This window comes from Mauremys reevesii, linkage group 1 (genome assembly GCF_016161935.1).
Source record: "Mauremys reevesii isolate NIE-2019 linkage group 1, ASM1616193v1, whole genome shotgun sequence".
Classification (NCBI taxonomy): domain Eukaryota; kingdom Metazoa; phylum Chordata; order Testudines; family Geoemydidae; genus Mauremys; species Mauremys reevesii.
In genome coordinates this window covers 17,877,601-17,884,172 of record NC_052623.1, presented here as the reverse complement: position 1 = coordinate 17,884,172, position 6,572 = coordinate 17,877,601, and the positions used below count along the sequence as shown (strand labels likewise).

The 6,572-nt window shown below is 51.5% G+C and overlaps 1 protein-coding gene across 3 annotated transcripts in view; it reads left to right on the top strand.

Moving 5' to 3' along the window:
* The first annotated feature begins 2,124 nt into the window (after positions 1-2,124).
* Positions 2,125-6,572, top strand: part of P2RY2 (purinergic receptor P2Y2) — a 37,524-nt gene continuing 33,076 nt past the window's right edge. For all 3 annotated transcript variants that reach the window (XM_039536108.1, XM_039535312.1, XM_039534502.1), the window contains exon 1: positions 2,125-2,391. The gene's annotated coding sequence lies outside the window, so the exon portion shown is untranslated. The remainder of the gene's footprint in view (positions 2,392-6,572) is intronic.

The window sequence follows — 6,572 nt, the reverse complement described above, 5'->3', positions numbered from 1 at the left end:
CAGATGTCTCAATTTTATAGGGACAGTCCTGATATTTGAGGCTTTTTCTTATATAGGCTCCTATTACCCCCCACTCCCTGTCCCAATTTTTCACACTTGCTGTCTGGTCACCCTAGTTGACTCAGGCTTGCCGAGCTAAAAATGGCAGTGTAGACGTTTGAGCTCCAGGTGGAGCTTGGGCTCTGACACCCTCCCCATTTGTGGGGTTTCAGACCCTGTGCTCCAGCCCGAGCCTGAATATCCACAGTGCAATTTTTAGCCCCGCAGTGTAGTCGAGCCCTTAATCAGGTCCCCCCTTGTTTGTGGGGGTCTTTCACACAGCAACTGGGAGGGGAGGGAAATATTTTTAAAAGTAGGAAAATGGGATTGTAAAACCTCCGAAATTGTCTTAGGAATTCCGGGCTAGGAGTAGTAACTGACACTTCTTTTACCTCTTTCTTTTTTTTAAATTGGCCACCATGGATTTCAAGTTCCCAGAGTCCCTTTACGGTTGAAAGTGAAATTTTGGCACTTGAATTTATTGGCTTTGCAAGAACATTGGAGTTAGAAATTAAGTGAAGGTATTATAAACCCCCTGCTTGCCATGTAAGTCATGGCAAATGTCTTCCCCCATAGTAGTGATATGGCACAAATCTTTTTAAACTAGGTCTCTGAGCTCCCACACAGATTATATGTCTCACACTCGCGTGATGCTTGTATAATGTCACCCTTGCTAGTCCAGTTTGGTCTGGTCAGCTGAGGTTGTCCATCTGGTTCAGTAGCATTTATACCTGTTTGTTCTCAATACAGACTGGGACCAAAACCCCAACTCTGAGTACCCCGATCTGAGTATTGGTAGCCACAGCCATTCGAAAATTGTGAGCCACGCCTCTGCAAAATCATGACATTGGCTTAAAAGAATCACAGGATTTTTACAAATAATAATTGTTGAGTTCTTTTTATTTGCCTTCTAGGTTTTGAACCTTCAGGGTACACTCAGGTCACGTTTTCCCACTTTCCTCTGCAATCCCAAGGGCTAGAAACCTCCTTTGCTTTAAATGAAAGCAGAGATTCTTGTGAAATAGCATGACTCCAGAAGCTGGGTCTTTAAGAAAAACACCAAATATCATGAGACTCACGATAAAAATCATGAGCTGGCAACATAGTAAGCATTGCATACACGTGAGAGTGGGACAGAGTGAATAATGGATTTTTGAGTTGAAGAAGTTGAACCAAAAAATCCAAATAATTCCAGTTCAATTGAAAGCAATTTTTTTCCCTGAAAGTTTTCATTTACACAAAAACTTAAAATAAAAAATTTTAAAAAATCATTTTGAGTCAACTAGAAATGAATTTCCTTTCAAGTGTTCTTTTCAAATGGCTGTTCTGGAGGTATTTTGCCCTTTTTTGGGTGGCTTTTTTTAAACTGGCCAAATGTCAACTTGAAACCCTGTTCAGAATTGAAAAGTCAAAACAAACGCTTTGGTACAAAACACTGACTCTTTTGAATCATTTTTTTTTCAATCGATACCTTCTGCTGAATTTGACCTGAATTCAACAAATAGCTTTTGGGACTCAGAAAATGCTTTTATCAATGAAAAACCTATTAATTGAAAAAAAATTCATCCCACTCTATGCACGAACGTGGTTCAAATTCATAGCCTGATTCTGGATTTCACACATCTGTATAATCCACACCCCCCTAGATCCAAACACCCACACTCTTTGCAGTCAGAATTTTAGTTTGCAGGATCTGCATTTTGCAAATGAACTGGGGACAGAGGAAGCATTGGAACAGCCAAGAAATCCTGGGTGTCCTAAATCTGGACCCAGAATGGGTGTCTGGAGCCCCCTTCCATTTGGTTCAGACTCCACCTTGCTCAGGGAAAGCACTCCAGAAAAAAAGTCCGCTAGGTTTTTTTTGGCTTGCTGGCTTGCTTTATTACATCTTCCCATCATTCCCTTGCTAGGTCATCTCAAACTAGAACAAAACTCGTCTTTGCTCTGACAGCTGGAAACCGGTTTGATTCTCATATTTATTAGAGCAAGACTAGTGTGGGCTGGCTGGGGATGGCATCACTCTGATTGCAATACATTCTTCTACACCAGCACGCCTCCTCCGCTCGCCAGTAGGCTTGGCCGAGCTGTGAAAGCAGTAAGCAGAGTTCCCCCCTCCCAAGCACAGGGTGAGCTTGCCTTGACAGGCAGGCACTCGTACAAGCTGCTGCTACTCCCAGTGTGGAGGCTCTTACAAATCAGGAAGGAGGGGAAAGTGATAGAGAAACAACAAAACCAAACACCAAAAAACTCCTCTAAAACAGCTGAGGATGAAAGCGATCAGGAAGAAAGCAACTTGAAGGCAGCAGGAGGAGGAGGACAACGATTTTCCTAGAAACCTGGAACAGCAAATCTGTGAGTGTGTGATTGTAATTTGGTAATCTGTACTTTCTCTTTCTTCCCCTATTCAGATTTGTCTGGGAGTGAGGGTTCACAAACTCACAAGGGGGCACAAAACCAAGTTACATTTAGTTCCCTGGGAGTGGGGCTGGGGTGCAGCACCCCCCTGTAATTGCTGTCCCTTTGAGCTCCAGGATTTATCTTTCGTTTGGAGAGAAAAACTAAACATTGAGGGGATTGTGCTGCCTGAACATTGGACCCTTCTGCTTCTGCGTGTGTGTCGGTGTGTGTGGGTGTGTGTGTGCACATGCACACACTCTAATGCTAATCACAGGGTGTAACTTGTTGCTGATTGTCTCTGTCCTAACCTGGATCCCTTTCTAAGAATAGGATCTAGCAGAACAGAGGCCAGCTTTTGTCCTTCTCCTCTCACTCACTGCCGTGTGGGTCCATTTTTATTTATGAAGGGGAGTGAAAACTGAGTGACAAGGTCAGCTAGGGGCTGCATCAAACTGCCCTGCCTTGACTGAATGATATTTCCAAGTTCAATCATGAGGAGTGAGGTTTTAAAGCCCTCCCTGAAATGCACCCAGCTGAACAGAAAGACCCATTTGAAAAACTCCCCTTTCATATCAACCTGCAGCCAGAGAGGTCCCCCCCCCCCAGCTCTCCCCACTGTCAGGGCAGATTGGCAGCCCTGGGTAGCATGATTGCAAACATGCCCTCGTCTCGCTTGGTAACTGGACATGGTGCACTGGGCTAGTTATTGCCGTTGCTCTGCTGTCACGATCCATTGTTAGAAACAAGTTGGAGACCAAAGGAGGGAGAGACTGACAGGGTGTGGTGTGAGGCATTGGGCGCTGCTCAGGTCAGCGGGAAGGGGTCGATATTGTGATAGGCTGTAAATATTTAGCAGGTTGCAAAGCAGTGGCAGGTGCCACTCAGCCATGCCAGTGTAAACTGGGATGCGCAGCCCTGAAATCAGTGTGTGACTCCGGATTGACGAGTGTAAGGTGCCACTCAGCCATGCCAGTGTAAACGAGAGGAGAGGGGCTCAGTGTGGCTGTAGTTCTGCTTCCCCCTTCTTGACATGCTTCCCCCACCAGAAAAGAAAACAATAATAAAAATAAACACCGGGTTTGCTTATCAGTTTCATTTCCTCTGATAAGAGTGAAAGGTAAAGGCAGAAAATTGGTGGCAGCTGGAGTGGGAAATGCAGGGGGGAAAGAGGTGCCAGAGCAGTGGAGCTGCGGGAATGGGAGCAGAGAGGAGGACTGGGGCAGTAGGTGAGTGAACAGCCAAGTGTGTGAACACCTACATCTGTTTGGCTGGCTTTGGGTGGGGGTCTGTTCCCGCTTTCTCCTGAGACAGCAGGAGGAAGCTGGAACAGGATAAGGGGCAAGAAAGCAGACCTATTCGTTGCCTCCACCTATGGCGTCTTGTCATGAACCAGGACGATAAGCTTTTCAGGGCAGGGATGGTCTATGCCATGTTCGTGCAGCACCTAGCACATCCCTTTGATCTGCGAGCAGCTCTCAGTGGCCTCTAGGTACCTGAGACCCATTCAGCTCAGTAAACAGGCAGTGGGAGGACAAAGCATATGTAACGACTGCCTGCTTGGCTGTTACCAGGATGAACCTAGATGCTTCAGATGAGAGTGAAGAGCATAAACGGCTACAGCTTGAGCTAAAGAGCTGACCCCCTTAACCAGCCGCTGCAGTAGACTTGTAACCTCTGTGCATCAGGCACATAGAGAAACACGGAACTAGAACTGGGCAAAAGAATTTTGATGTACATTTTTCTGTTGAAACTGAAATGTTTTGCAGAAACGTATTTGTTGGGACGGTTTCTGGGGTCCAGGATGTAATTGAGAGAGAGAGGCCACCCCAGAACATCCTGGTTGGGGGCAGGGAGAGAAGGAAAGGTGACAGAGATGGCCAGAAGAGCCTAGTGGTAGGGCACTCACTTGGGATGTGAGACCCAGGTTCGAGTCCCTGTTCTCTCCTGCGAATCAGGCAGAGGCGGGTGAAACAAACAGGTCTGTGTCCCTGCGCAGTTATTGCTGCTGCTGCTCAGTGCTGGAGCAATGGAAGCTCCCTAAAAGTGGGGGACCCAATGGCACCCAAACCGTGGCCCGGCCCCCCCATGCTGCCCCTTCTCCCTGAGCCCCATCCTTGATCCATCCCTTCACTCTGAACCCCCGTCCTCGTGCCGCCCCTTCCTCCAGAGATCCTGCTCCTGTGGTGCCTCTTCCCCCCTGCTCGCTCCTCTCCACCCTTCCCCCTCCTCGCTCGTCCTTACGGCCAGTAGAGTGGCTATCCCTGGCCCGCCCCGTTCCAGCACCCCTGGTCAGGGCTCTTCAGGATCACGGTCTGCGTGCTCTCTCTCGTCTAGTCTCTATTCAAGCAAACAGGCGCTTTCAGGTTTCCAGGCCAGGCTCACCTTCACTGCAAGTGTTAGCACAAGTTAGTACACTCGAGTTACTGCATCGGAGCTAGCCCGGCTCGAGTGAGAGCGCCCACACTGCCAACCAACCCTGGAGCTACACAGCGTGAAGGCTGGAGCAGCCGAGTGATGCTGGGTTGTTGTAACTCCAGCTCTTGCCTCTCCGCTGTCTTACTAGCTTGAGTATCAGCTCCCCCTGCCAGCTGGTGGCCTAGCTCCTGGGAGTTTAAAGCACCATTTAACTCAAGCTAGAGATTTTTGTGTGTGGCCAGGTGTTGAGTTAGGGGTAACACTCCAGTTCTGACTTGAGCTAACCGTGTTGTGAAGACACAGCCTTAGGTGAGTGCCTCTCACTGGGGTTTTGCCACTGGGTGCGCTACTCACCGCTCCGTAGCACCTCCTGCTGGCTGCTCTGGGGATTAGCTCTTTCAGCCTGACGCCCTCTTCTTGCGGTTCCTCAGCCTGTCGTCTCGCTCTGGCTCCTCAGGAGCTGCGGCGCCTCATCCTCATGGCTGAGCCCTCCGGCCAAGTCACGAGTCCTGCCTTTCCCGGGTGCTACCAGTCTTCCACGCCATCCCAGCAGGGGCGGCTCTAGGAATTCGGCCGCCCCAAGCAGTCATGCCTGCGGGAGGTGCACCGGAGCCGCGGGACCAGCGACCCGTCCGCAGTCATGCCTGCGGGAGGTCGAATGGAGCCACGGGTCCAGTGGCTCCGGTGGACCTCCCGCAGGCATGACTGCGGAAGGTCCGCCGGAGCCGGCTGCCGCCCTGCCGGCATTTTGCCGCTCCAAGCGCGCGCTTGGCGTGCTGGGGTCTAGAGCCAGCCCTGCATCCCAGGCATCCCTTACGTCCACTGCCCTGGCTGAGCCGCTCCCGCGGTGGCTTGAACAAAGAGACCCAGACAGTCTTCAAGTTCACGGCCCAGATTGTGCCACTCATTCAGGGCTGCTAGGGGAACCCAGGCCTGCCCTTGACTGTGGGCTCCAGTCCCGGGGCCCTGTCTCCAGCAGCCAAGGTCTGTGTTAGCCCAAACCTTCCTGCCGCTCCCCTGGATTGCTTCCTACCGTGCCTATCCCAGGCTCGCATCCTCTGCCCTTCTAGCCAAACCCCTCTCGCCTGGCTCCGCTAGACAGACCCTTCCTCTCGGGGCCAAAGCTCCTTCTCTCTCTTGTCGCAGGGAGAATGACCGCAGCCCTCTTCTCTGCAGTCCCTTCCGGCTACCAGCTCCTGGGTTTTATAAATGCCCTCACCTGTTCCTACACAGGTGAGCGCGCCTCTCGGCCTAAATATCCCCCAGCTTGCAGCCTGATAGGTTAATTGGCCTGCGTTAACCCCATCACAGGCCCCTCCACACCGGCTCTCTCCCCAGTCACTGCTGCTCCCCATAAGCAGGGCCGGCTCTACAGTTTTCGCCGCCCCAAGCAGCGCACCGAATTGCCGCCGCGGGTGCGGGGGTGGGGCAGTCCGTGCGCCCTTAGGGCGGCAGGCGCGTTTCCGCGGCGGCGGCAATTCGGCAGCAGCAGCTATGTTTAGCTGAAGCCGCCGCGGACAGCTAAACATAGAAGCTGCTGCTGCCGAATTGCCGCCGCCACGGAAACGTGCCTGCCGCCCTAAGGGCGCACGGACTGCCCCCCCCACCGCGGCGGCAATTCGGCGCTGCTTGGGGGCAAAACAGGGACTGCCGCCCCTTGCAAAATGCCGCCCCAAGCACCAGCTTGGAATGCTGGTGCCTGGAGCCGGCCCTGCCCATAA